Raw genomic sequence first — 14,053 nt, 5'->3', positions numbered from 1 at the left:
TATATATATATATATATATATATATATATGTATATATATGTATATATAGATGTTGTTGTGTGGTAAGAAGTTTTCTACCTACTTAGTTTCGGGTTCAATCCCACTGTGTATATGTGTGACACTTCCCCTATGCATGCACACATACAGATTCACCAGAATCAAAACAAAAGTAATACCATTGAAGTAGAGTTCATAAAGTGTGTATAGTGTGCATGTATCCTCTTCCCAGTTACTTCTCTTAAAAATAATTTATATTAAATTAAAATTATTTGCATCCATCCAAGAAATGCTCCTAAGATATATGTGTGTGTGTTGAACTGGCACCTGAAAGGTCAAGCCTGTATGTGTGGAAGACAGTGATTTTTCTTAGCTTGATGCATCTTATCAAGTACAGCAAGTTGCCACATCTGATTCTTTGTGATTTCCTCAGTGAGGCTCACATATACATCTGAAAGATTGTTGTTAGACACAAGGGATGTTGTATAAATCTGTCGAATTGTTGTTTCCACATCCTGAAACTATTAGTTGTTCACATTTAAACACTGTGTATTTTAAATGATATGTACATGCATGCATGCATGCATGCATACATACATACATACATACATACATACGTGTGTGTGTGTGTGTGTGTTTGTATATAAATCTGGAAGAGAATGTTCTTTTGTTATCTAAATGTGCTTGTACATATATGTATGAATATGTATGTGTGTGTGTGGTGAAGTTTTGGAGGTTTGGTTAGAGGGAGAAAAATAGGAAAAAAGCAAGAAAGTAAGAGAAAGAAAGAAAGATACACAATGGGCTTGTCTGCAGTTTTCACTCATTGAATTCTACTCACAAAATATTGGTCAACAAACCCAAGGCTAAAGTAGAAGGTGCTTGCCCAAGGTGATGAACAGTGAGATTGAACTGTGAGTCATGTGGTTGCAAAATGGTTGTTCAAATCTTTAAATGTACCAAGACATTACCAACAAATGAAATTTCAAAGAAAAAGAGAGAGAGAAAGAGAAAAGCTATTTTAAAAGTGAGCTTTACACACTGTCTTGATGGTGAGGTGGAGGTGATGCAAATATCTTGTAGTAGCTGCAATTTATTTTGAACTGACTTCTAATCCCTTACTTGTTTTCTATATAATTAACACAAGATCTTAAATTGAACACTGACTCACTAATCAGTTACTCAGTGTGTTTGTCTATCTTGTGTATTTAACCATAGTTCATAATCTGTTCTATCTATTTTCACTTTTGTTATTTTACAAATGTGAATGTTGCGTTCCTTGTTGCTAGTGTATAAGCAAACATCTGGGTAAATGCTATGATAACAGTGTATTGCATCTGCAATTAGTTCAGAGTTAATTGTTTTTGATGATGTAAGCATTACTTTGTCAGAAAACTCTTGGTGTATATTCTGAGATCTTTGCAACATATTGGTGTTAGACAAGAAATGATTGAAAATACTGTTAATTATTGATTGTTTTTATGAGACAACTTGTCTGATGTTCAGTATTGCCAGAGGCTTCAAACAATGCTTGAATCAATGAGAGAGCTTCAGTATATTGAAACAGCAGCAAAATCTCTCTTAAATCAAACCATGCTGTCTTAGAAAAAGGAAGGACTTCTTGGATAATGTAATCTTACTTACCCCTAAAAAAGATGAGATGGGTCTGGTTGTAATGCTTTTTAACATATGTTTTGATCAGAATTGTCTTGGTACCAAACATCAACTTCTAAGATTGCTAAGTAGGAATTTTAAAAGCTGCTTGTAACAGTGGCTTAATGTGTAAGAATCTTATTGCCCTCATTTAAGATATAATGGTTTCCAGTTCAGTTTCTGTTTTGGACTATGTTATAAACTTAGAGAAGAAAAATCTGATAATGATCAGAGGTGAGAGGGATCAAATCAATTGAAATGTGGTATACATGTAAATACTGATTTCTGACATTACCCCATGACCCCTTTCTGTATGTTTACTGGTACTAAATTTTTTGACCTTGGAAAGACGACTGGTAGAATTGGTCTCTGTGGAGGCTTGAATTTGGAATGTAAAAATGGTGTGAATGAATGTATACTCCGAGACATTTTGTTTGGCTCTCTACCAATCTCCGCAGCTAACTAGCTTTTATAAAAATGAAGAATTCTATAATAATGAGGAATGAAGTTGGCACATCACCACAAAGTTTATTTGGAAGAGTTTATTTAATTGAAGGCAGTGAATTGGCAGAGTTGATAGAGCATTGCATAGAATGCATTGTGGTATTTGTTGCTGCTCTTTGCATTCCAAGTTCAAATCCCACAAAAGTCAAGGTTTATTTTCCATTCTTTTGGGGTGAATTGAGTGCCAGTCTAGGTTGATAGATTGGCAGAATTGTTAATGTCAAGCTAGATGTTATGTGGTATCTGTTCTGGCTTTTATGTTCATCATCATCATTTAGCATCCATTTTCCATGTTGGCATGGGTATGGCAGTTTAACAGGGAACCTGCTAGCTGCAGGGCTGCATTAAGCTCCAGTGTTATCTTTGGCATGCTTTCTATGGTTGAATGCCCTTCCTAATGCCAACCACTTTACAGAGTGCACTGGTTGCTTTTTATATGACACCAGTACTTGTGAGGTTGCCATTTAACATGCAAGACTGAAAAGAACAAAGAAAAAGTAAACAGAATAGTAGCTAGTGCTAGAGCAAACTCTGTCACCGACATTATATTCTGTTTAGGAATTAAAATACTCCTGATAGCCAGAGCTAATCACACAACCATGGGACAACAATAATTGTTTCTATTTCGGTACAAGGCCAGCAATGTTCAGGGGAAGGGACAAATCAATTACATTGACCCAGTACTTGACAGGTACTTATTTTATTGACCCCCAAAAGGATTAAAGGCAGAGTTAACCTTGGCAGGATTTGAACTCGGAATGTAAAGAGTGGGAAGAAATGCTATGAAACCATAATATGAAGAATGCTATGAAACCACAAATGATTATGCCAGCTTGTTGCCTTGGGACCACAATTAATAATGAATGCTGCAATGAGTAGAGGAGGGTTGTGGTTGTCTACTACTGCAGTTGAATGATGATGATGATGGTTAGGTTTATGATGATGATGATGCTTGGTTGAATCAAGTCTAAATATAATGCTAGTGTTTAATCTTACTGACCTTGGGGAGATAAATGAACATGGTTGACTGAGACAATTTAGAACATAGACAGTACCAGTATGAAATTAAATATTCTAAATGTATTTAAATTCAAGCTTGCAAGCTTTATTATTTCTTTGATTCCACTGTATTTTAAAAATTAAATATTGCATTATATCTACCATTCCCTCTATATGATGATGATGATGTTTATGGTTCCTGATATAGCCACAAAGGCAGACATTTTGGATGAGGAGACATTTTGTTGATTGGTACTGCATTTCATTATCTTAAAAGGATGAATGGCAAAGTCAACTTCGACAGGATTTGAACTCAGAACATTGGGTGGTGCAATGAAATATTGTTAGGTACTTTATGCAGTGCTCTACTGATTGATCACCCTTTCTAAAATTGATGGTTTCAGATTTTGGTAGAAGGCCAGCAAGTTTGGGAAATGGAGATAGATGATGACATTGATCCTAATTCTTGACTGGTACTCATTTTATTGACCTTGAAAGGATGCCGGGATTTGAACTCAGAATGTAAAGATGAAAAATTCTACTAAGCATTTTGTCCAGCATGCTAATGGTTCTGCATAGCAATGTGGGCAAGTGTCTTCTATAACCTTATACTCTTTCTAATAATAACAAGAGCACTCAGAGAGTGCAAACCTCCACCAAGGCAACACCAACATCCTCTCAATATTAGCCGGAGATGATTTTTAAAATGAGAATATCTGAAATAAACTTAACTGCTCTCACAAATGAGAATACTAAAAACGAACCCGACCACTCTCAAAAATTAAGTAAAAAAACAGGAAAAATAAACCAGAATCCTTTTCTGGTTTCAGATCAATCCCCAAATCTAATCAGTTTGTGTCAGTCATGAGGCCAAACATCCCTGAAAGTTTCATCTGAATCCATCCAGTGGTCCTTGAGATATCTTATTTCATCATTGACCTCCTGGATTGAGGAAAGTTAATTCAACACTGGTTGGATTTGAATTCAAAGCACAGACAATGATAAATAAATACTGCAAAAAAAGTTGCTCTGTTGCTCTACCAGTTTTTGCCAATAATAATAATAATAATAATAATAATAATAATAATAATGATTTCTCACATAATTATAAATCCTACATTTAAGAGAAGGCAAAGGTAAGATACAACGGTTATGAATTTGCAATGAGCATTATTGACTAAAATATTAAAAATTCTTTAAAAAGGAATCAAAAAGTAGATCCCATGCTGTAATTGTTTTTATTCTTTGTCAGCCCTGATTGAACAGATCTGTAGTTTCAAGAATATTTCAGTCATGTCTGTCTAATCATTTTGTTCAGATAATCTTGAAGTAATATTTAGAAATACATTATACAACATATTCTTTTATTAGGCACAGGCATGGCTGTGTGATAAAAGGCTTGCTTCCCAACCACATGGTTCCAAGTTCAGTCCTACTGCATAGCAATGTGGGCAAGTGTTTTCTATAGCCTTGTGAGTGGATTTGGTTGATAAAAACTGAGAGAAGACTGTCATATGTATGTGTGTGTGTATCTTTGGTCTATCCCCTGATCACCCCTTGACAACTGGTGTTGGTGTGTTTGTGTACCCATAACTTAGCAGTTTGGCAAAAGAGACAGATAAAATAAGTACCTGTCTTAGAAAAAATAAGTATTAGGGTCGATTCATTTGACTAAAAATTCTTCACAGCAGTGCCCCAGCATGGCTGTAGTCTCATGATTGAAACAGATAAAAAATTAAAGATGTTAGAATGTAATGAGAGAGAGATTGGGCTGCTAATACTTTCAGTTTGAATGAATGACCACAGAGACTGTCTCTCTCTCTCTCTCTAGTTCCTCATATAGTTATTATCATAGTCAAAAAGTGACTAATACTTAGGTGTTAGAAACTAGGAAACTGACTGCTTTGAATTTTCTTTATGACTGATGGATTGTTTTTGTTGTGGTTTAGTCCCAGGTCATCTATTATAAGGCAGACCAGTGATCAAATATGTTCCAGTTGTGACCATCTTGTTTATCTATCTATTTTTTTTTTTAGACTGTATCCCAGTTTTAGAATAGATATTCTGTATCCCTGCATGTTGTAAGATGTATTTAAAATAGTTGGAGACTAGAAGTGCCTCTGATTTTTAAAAAAAGACTGCCTCAGAAAAACTGTCCAACCCATACCAGCATGGAAAAGCAGACATAAAATGCTGCTGTTGATGACAATATCTAATGTGTCCTTCTCTTTGGCTTCTATTTTGAGTTGGTTGAGCAACTATATAGAAACTTTCAGGTTATGTGTGCATGTAGTTTTACAGAATTCAGATATATTTTGACATATTTAGCATTCTGCTATGCTTATTTCGATATGTTTTGTTTTACTGTTGAACAATTATGTTCTGAACTGTGTGTATGTACATATATGTGTGTGTGTGTGTGATGACGTAAATGACATACACGTATATTCACATTTGTACACAAACATGGCACGTACATTAGCATATGTGCTAATATACTTACATAATTATTCTTGCAGCTGGAACACTTAAATTGATTAATAATCAATTTAGCTTTCTCTTTTTAATCATGCAAATACACGCAAACATACACATACAATACTTTAAACATTTTTCTTTCTCAGGTTTCCTCACTCGAAGATGCCAATCTGTTTATCTGCGATCTACAAAGGTGGAAAATTATCAGTTTCTGTCTAGAGTCGAATCCTTTTAAACATTTCTGTGCTTCGCCCTATATTTTTTTTCGATTCCTCTCCTCTCACTTCTACATGTGCGTGTATATTTCTCCCCCTTTTCTCTTCCCCTTTCATTCCATTCACCCCTGCCTTACTTCAGATACTTTCTCTCTTTCAATTTGCCCCTTCTCTCCACCTAGTTCTTGACATTCCAATTATAAACTCAAGATATCCTATCCTATTTGTCAGACTTTGCTAGACTGAATTTCTGCCATAGTTTCCTGGACCTCTTGCAAATAAATCTCTTTCACTGCTTTAGTCTCCTTTTCCATATTATTCAAACACTACTGTTCTACTTAAGAAATCCAGACTATCACTAGGTGTTTTTATCAAGTTGAGGAAGGAGTACATCAAATGTTGTTTGTTGTTGTTCTTGCTTCATTTTGGTTTTAATTCTGTTTTTTTTTTTAAGCACAATCCAGTGAGGGGGACTAGAAATAGCAGTGAAATCTCAATCAGACCAAACCCTACAGTCTTCAAAACATTAGATTGATGGGGTAGTTATGGTTGGAATGCTTTCGATCATAGGTTTGCTTGATCAGGGTTGGCCTAGGGCTAAACAACAACAACAACACTATCATCTTGATACATTTGGAATCTCTATAATCATACACACATGTAGGCTACTAATATTTTATTTTGGTATATTTATGAAAAAAATGTGTGTTCATTTGTGTGTGTCTGTGCACTCAGGCATATATGTGTGTTCATGCGTGCATATACTTGTGTGTGTGTGTATATATATACATGTATGTGTGTATACTTGTGTGTGCTTATATATATGTGTGTGTGTGTGTGTGTGTGTGTGTGTATGTCTACATTCATGTATTAACCCTTTATCTGACCATATCCAGCCAAAATATTCTACCTGCCTGATTTTCAAACCATCCAGATCCAGCCTCTCACACCTACCCTACAGTGTCATTCTAAAAATAGACAATCACACCATTGAGAGCTTAAAGCTACGAGATAATGTATGATTAATTGAAAATAATGTGAATAAACAAACATTGCAGTTGACAGACATGCATGGGTGACTACTGGTCTTGTACTTAGGAGGGGAACTTTCTAGGTGTAATCACATGGTCGTTTATGACTGAAGGGGTCTGTACCCTTTATATATTCACGTTTAAATTATACAAGGGTAGTGACTATTATTTGTTTTAAGTCTCCAAGTATGATATCTTGTGAAATTATCTGAGAGAGTCTTTATACTATTACTTGACTCGCTAGAAATAGAAGCCAAACCTCCCTCAAATCACATCTTAATAGCTTAAATAAATAAAAAAAAAACAACCACCCTTTTCTTTCCAGAGGGTACACTGTGGACAATATAGTCCTGATAGAGAGAAATATTGGGTAGTCAAGACTGGAACATTCGATTGTATTCTGCTCAGTCAAGACTGGCTGTGTTGGGGAGAGGCTAAATAACAACTTGCTACTATCACTAGAGTTTTAAATACATTTGATGGGTTCAATGTTCAGTCTTTCTTGGCTTGTTCTTAGCAGTTATTTAGAACTATATTCCTTTAACAGGTACAAAGTACAGTGTTTAATCATGTTTTCAGTAATATTCTGCTCTGGAAGTTAACTTACCACAGTGTTACTGTGGATTGAAGAATGTATATTCACATATTAATTGAATGGTATTTTCTAGATTTTAGCCTAACCACAGTGCATGCACACACACATGTGCCATTAAATGAACTGCTGCGTGATTATTTATTCTTCTAGAAATAACAGTCAAATCTCCTTTAAATCACATTCCACTGCCATAAAAAGGGAAGGACACAATAATGTAGTGTCATTACTGACAAAAGATACCACGATCATAACTAGAATATATTTGTGCATAAGTCTACCTGATCAAAGTTGAGCTAGAGCTTAGAGCTGAACACCATTAAATAGTGTATCTATATCTGATACTAAAAGACACTTCCTGGTTTACTAAACCATTTTTTTTTGCTTCTGTCTATAACAAAGAAGTAGCAACTTCCTCCATTTTCATATAGATGAATTCCAGTATCAACCCAACTTCCTATAACCTACTAACTGTGAATGCTTAGTTTTAAACCTGATGAAGAAATAGAGGAGACTTTGTTAAAATCCTTTTTGATAACAACCCATTTGAGATCACTATTGGTCCTATGATACAAGAACTATTTGTTTTAAACAGATTATATTTAAGTTTAAGCATTTCCCTCGTGACTTTATGTATGAACATTTTGTGAACACTAGTTTAATAATGGAGGAAATAGTTTACTAAATTCTTGCAAATCCTTGATTAAATAAAGGATTAATTGAAACATGGGCAGTTTATAGCATTTAAATTGTGGTCATGAAAGAGTTAAATGCATTATTTTGAATGAGTCTGATTGTATTGAAGAACAATTCCATTCTTTAGTTTATCCTTTCGATTCCAACCTGCCTGAAATCGCTCCTGCTTCTATGATACAAAATTCATTTTAAAGTGATCTAAATTAAAATCCTGAACAAAAAATTTCATTTCAATTTATGTTTCAAACCTCAATCAAAATAACGATAAAGTTATTTTATTAAATTCTCTGTTATTTCTTGAATTAATTGAAACAAAGGCAACATATTTCAATAGAAATATGGTAACAAAAGGGTTAACTACAGATTCATCTTAGCGCCTGCAAAATGTGTTTGATGAATTTCAGGAAGAAAAAGTTGGCATTAAATGCACCAGGGTTTAACAAAGTGGAATATTTTACTGTTTGTGTTTATCCAGACAGCATTTTTTTTAGCTGATTTTTATTATTGGGCTATACCTACGAAGGGTACAACCATTAAGGATCAATTATTTGAACCTCAGGTATTTTGTCTGATGCTCCGCAAATTCTCTCAATGCACTCCTTCTTTCAGGCAACCATATTACTGATTGTACTACAGGGTTTTCCTCAGTCACGGCCTGCTAGCTTGAAAAGAGGAAATAATGTAGTCCTTGACATAAATTGTGGTCACATGTGGTACATGTTTGATTATAGGTCTGCTTGATCTAGGTTAAATAATAACAGTGACATATTTCATGCCCTTTGAACTTTCAATTATGGTTGTATGTTGAGAGAGCCAGATGTTTTAATTTTTTTTATAGGTACAGGCATGGCTATTTTGCTAGGAAACTTGCTTTGCAACCATGTGATTTTGGGGTGCAATACCTTAGGTGAGTGTCTTCTGTTGTAGACCCAGACTGATCAATGCCTTGTGAGTGATTTGGTGGACAAAAGCTGTGTGGAAGCCCATCTTATATATGTTGTTGTCATCATCATCGTTTAATGTCTGCCTTCCATGCTGGCATGGGTTGGATGGTTTGACAGGAGCTGGCCAGGCAGAAGACTACACCAAACTTCTGTGTTTGTTTTGCCAATGTTTTTCTGGCTGGATGCCTGTCCTGATGCCAACCACCCAACAGAGTTGATGGAGTGCTTTTTACATGGCACCAGCACAAGCGAGGTCAGTTTTGGTATGATTATTACAGCTGGATGCCCTTCCAAATACCAATGATTTTACAGTGTGAACTAGGTGCTTTTTAAGTGGCACCTGCACTAACAGGGTCACCAAGTAACTCTCAAGACAAGGAATTTTTGAGTGGAGAGGGGGCATAGGCAGAGGTGATCTTGTGTCAGATGATGGAAAATTAGAGTGTGACAGAGACAGAGAGACAGAAACATGTGTCTTGCTGTAGAGGGTGTACATGGTTACCCAGTCAGAGGGAGAGAAAGAAAGAAATAGTGAGAGAGAGGGAGAGAGTTAACCAGAATGAGGACTGAAACAGGTGTGCTGCTAAAGAGGAGATATATATATGTATGTATGTATATATGTGTGTGTGTTTGTCCTCCCCAACCACTTGACCAATGTTGGTTTGTTTATGTCTCTAATTTAGTGGTTCATCAAGAGAGACTGATAAAATAAGTTCCAGATTTAAAAAATAAGTACTGCTGTTGGTCTATTTGATAAATAAAACTCTTCAAGGTGGTGCCCCAGCATGGTCGCAGTTCAATAACTGAAACAAGTAAAAGACAGAGATAAAAGATCTTATTGTTCCAATATTCTGTCATCTAGTCTTCCAGATAACAATCTGTTGTTTGCATTACTTTTTGTGATATTTCTGTAAAGATATGGGTCTGTTGCATTACTTTTTTCTTGGTGATGGGAATAGTTGAACTCTCTATTATATGGTAAACAAAATCTCCAATATTCCAGTAGTCACATTTGTGGAATTACTCTGCTGTTTTTGCTACTGTTGGCACATTCAGGTTTATTACTACACTATTCTTTCTCAACAACTTTCATTGGAACTCTTCAAAGGATTGTTGAATGGAATTGATATTAAGAGGTTGAAAGTCCTGTGGTGCTTATGCTGTTGTTGTTTCTATGTATTTTCTATTAAATATATTGTTTCTTGAAGAAGAATTTCTCTCCTTTTATTTTTAATATCAAATGGTTGTTCACCAAAATTCATTCTAGGAAATTGCCGCTCAGAAGAATTTTTTTCTTTTACCCCCCCCCCCTCTCTTAATACCCGCATTACTTTATACAATCTCATAATTTCTTCTACAGAAAATGCTGGTCTGCCTATATCCTCTCTTGCTATTCTTCTTCCAGCTTGTTTTCTTTTGTTTTGTTCCTCAGTCTTTTACTTCAATCGCGTTATCTTTCTTACTCTTTTGTTGGAGTAACAGCATTGTTGTTCAATTGTTACAATCCACTTTTCATCTCCATGTAGTTGTGTATATCCCCAGTGTTCAAACACAGAGCTGTTTTGATTTGTTGCCTTTTTTCTTTTATTAGTAGAGAAAAAAATAGGAAGAAAGAAAGAAAGAATCCGTTTCAATATGCTTTCTCAGATTCCTGTGAGCTTTGTGGATATTTTGTGGTGATTTGAGCATAAGGTTTATTTCTGTTGTATTGCAGGTAATATGAATTGAGCCCCTGATCAAGCAAACTTATGATCAGAAGCATTCCAACAATGACCAACACAACTCATTTATTTTTTCTATCTCAGCCATAGTTTATATTGACTTACATTATTCAATGTTCTCTTTCTTTCTAAGATGGTAGGGAGATTTGGCTGCTGTTTCTAGCAGGTTGCGTGACTATACAGAGACTCCTTCACTGGTTTTATGCTTAGATTAAAAGTGTGTGAAGTCTAATGTATGTATTGTACTCTTTTCCACTAACAAATAGGTACAGTTAATAAATAAAGCCAGCTGTATGAAACTATTAGGTATGGGCTTGTTGCCCTAGTTAACACATACAGTTGTTGCAATCAGATATTGCATATTCCTTCAATCTTATGTAGTTGCATGGTTTAGACCAGTCTTTGGTAAATGTGGCAGCATATACAATGCAGAAAATAGGGTGTGGTACTTTACTGTTGTACATTAGAAATGGAAGATGTTTATTTTATTTCTAAATACTATGTACATAATTGAAGCAGCTCTTTTATGCATGAATGCTTTACTTGGTACAAGATGTGGCGTGTTTTTAATTCGATTTTGTATAGGTGTTCACAGCTGTGTGTGCTTCTGTGTATTTGGATTTACAAACAAGAAAAAAAAAAAAAATTCAATCAATACATGTCCTGGAGTTTATTCATTTATTTGAAGTTAAGACTTCACTCTGTCTCTACTTAGAGTAGTAAAAGAGTGAGGCCTCTGCTTCAAAAATATATGTATGCATGTAAGTTTCTATGTATGTGTGTGTGTGTATATATATATATATATATATATATATTGCTTGCAGCCTTTGTACTTTTATGTATAAATCAATAATATACATATTAAAGCAAGCAGGAAAGAAAAGAAAAAGACTGATATTTTATCATGCAACAAGTCTTTAGTATTCCTTTAGAGACTATGACAGTGTATAACAGTAATTATGTAACACAGAATATGAGACTTATATTTTATAATACTATGTTGGTATTTAATTTCACTGTCATGTTCAATAACTGTGTTAAGCTAGCAGCTTTTAAAGTTCAGCTTTGATGAAAGGAAAATGTCTTTTTCAGCAACAAGGATTTCTAACTTACAAACAAAACCACACATTTCTGTAGAGAGGGTATAGTTCATTATATCAACCCCTTAAATCCTCAGAAGAATGGAAAGCAACGTCAACACCAGCGGGATTTAACATCAGAATGCAAAAGGGATGTAACTAGACACTATAAGGTATTATATACAATATTCTAATGATTCTACCATTCTACTGTTGTCTTTTGTAGCAATATTGAGATAACAAAGTGATCTATATAACAGTAATCTGAGTTTAGGCTAAAGCTGATACCCAATTTTTAGTGTAAGGGTAGATTCATTAATCTTTTATGGTCTTAAAATGACAGAATTGAAAGAAAAATAAACTTTATGAATTCCAGTGTATTTTGTTTATAGGGTGGGACCAGTACCATTTTCATACCTCTTGGGTCACAAGTATTAGTATCATATATGCCAAAGTTGACCCAATTGACTACACCCTTTCCTATTGAAACATTAGGCTTGTTGAAAGAAACCATTATAGGGAAAATTGAGTAAAGTTACAAACATACATCTGTGTACACACACACACACACACACACACACACACACACACACACACAATAATATATTTTTCACAAGATAACACTATATGTGTGAATGGTTTTTAGGAAATTCAATGAGAATAAACTAATAAATATTTATTCCAGAGTGTTGATATATGAAATATTGTATTTTTGAATCTATTTAGTACAGTGAAATAAAAGCTGAGATAATAATGATTTAAAATTTTGGCACAAAGCCAGCAATGTTGGGGAAGGGGTAAGCTGATTACATTGACCCTAGTGTTCAACTGGTACTTATTTTATGGACCCTGAAAGGATGTAAGACAAAGTCAACCTTAGTGGAATTTGAACTTGGAACATAAGATGGATGAAATGCTACTAAGCATTTTGCCTGATGTGTTAACAATTCTGCCAGCTCACCACAAGTAATATAAGATATTTTTAAATAAGTACCCTGGAATATTTTTCACTCTTTTCAAGGAGTTTTCTAAATATTCTTTATACATGAAGTGCTTTCTTGTATTTATCATAAATAATTTTTTTCATACTCATTTTGTAGGTGGACCATAACTTATTTTATTTTTGTACTACTTCATTTGTGGAATTTTAGTTCTCTGTAAATTTTTCAAAACTCAAATTTATCGTAATTGAGAAATGTTTCATTGCATTAATTATTTTCTTTATGCTTTGGGATTTTATAATTCACTGTCAGAGCTATGTCTCTGAATGTAAGCATGTGTTCCTTTGGCATAGTGTGTGTCTATAGATATGTACATGTGTGTGTGTGTGTGTGTGTGTGTGTGTGTGTGTGTACATATATATGCAAGTGTGTGTACACATGTGCATGCACATATGCACATTTATGAATACACACATATGCACACAAATACACACGTGTATACATGTGTGCATACGTGTATACATGTTTGCATATGTGCGTGTATACATATCTGTATATGTATATGTGTGTATGTATACATGTGTGTGTACATATGTGTGCGTATACATGTGTATGCATGTGTGTGTGTGTACATGTATACATGTATGTATGCATATGTATGCACGAGTGTATACATATGTATGCATGTGTGTGTGTATACATATGTACATATGCGTATGTGTATATTACATATGTATGTACATGTGTCTGTATGTGTGTGTCATCATCATCATCATCTTTTAATGGCCATCTTCCACACATGCATGGGTAGGACAGTTGACAGGAGCTGGCCAGGTAGAAGACTACCCCAGGCTACTGTGTTTTGGCAGGGATTTTACGGCTGATGCTCTTCCTAAAGCCGACCACTCCACAGAGTGGACTTATATATCTATATATATAAAAATGAGAATGTGTGTCTGTGTGTGTGTGTGTGTGTGTGTGTGTGTGTGAATCCCTAAAACTCGAGAACTACGCAACCAATTTCATTCAAATTTTACAGATGCCTTACTTAGGGTTCCAGTTGTGTTTTAGTCAAAAAGAATGTTTAACTTCTTGCAGAGTTCGAGCCCACGGCAACATAATATCTCCTCCACTATTTAAGTATTACGTGTCAAAAGTGAAACAAAAACACTCATGTCAAATACTTTCACTTTAAAAATGAAA

At 34.7% G+C, this 14,053-nt stretch overlaps 1 protein-coding gene across 3 annotated transcripts in view; it reads left to right on the top strand.

Moving 5' to 3' along the window:
• LOC106870506 (ras-specific guanine nucleotide-releasing factor RalGPS1) overlaps window positions 1-14,053 on the top strand; it is a 208,003-nt gene that overhangs the window by 14,376 nt on the left and 179,574 nt on the right. Inside the window, exon 1 of one of the 3 annotated variants that reach the window (XM_052971627.1) lies at window positions 11,862-12,082. The exons of the other annotated variants lie outside the window; for them this stretch is intronic. The gene's annotated coding sequence lies outside the window, so the exon portion shown is untranslated. Of the gene's footprint in view, window positions 1-11,861; window positions 12,083-14,053 lie in introns of those variants that run through there. 3 annotated transcript variants of the gene reach the window in all.

The sequence above is a fragment of the Octopus bimaculoides genome, chromosome 1 (genome assembly GCF_001194135.2).
Source record: "Octopus bimaculoides isolate UCB-OBI-ISO-001 chromosome 1, ASM119413v2, whole genome shotgun sequence".
In the NCBI taxonomy this organism is placed as follows: domain Eukaryota; kingdom Metazoa; phylum Mollusca; class Cephalopoda; order Octopoda; family Octopodidae; genus Octopus; species Octopus bimaculoides.
This window is presented reverse-complemented; position numbering and strand designations above follow the sequence as displayed.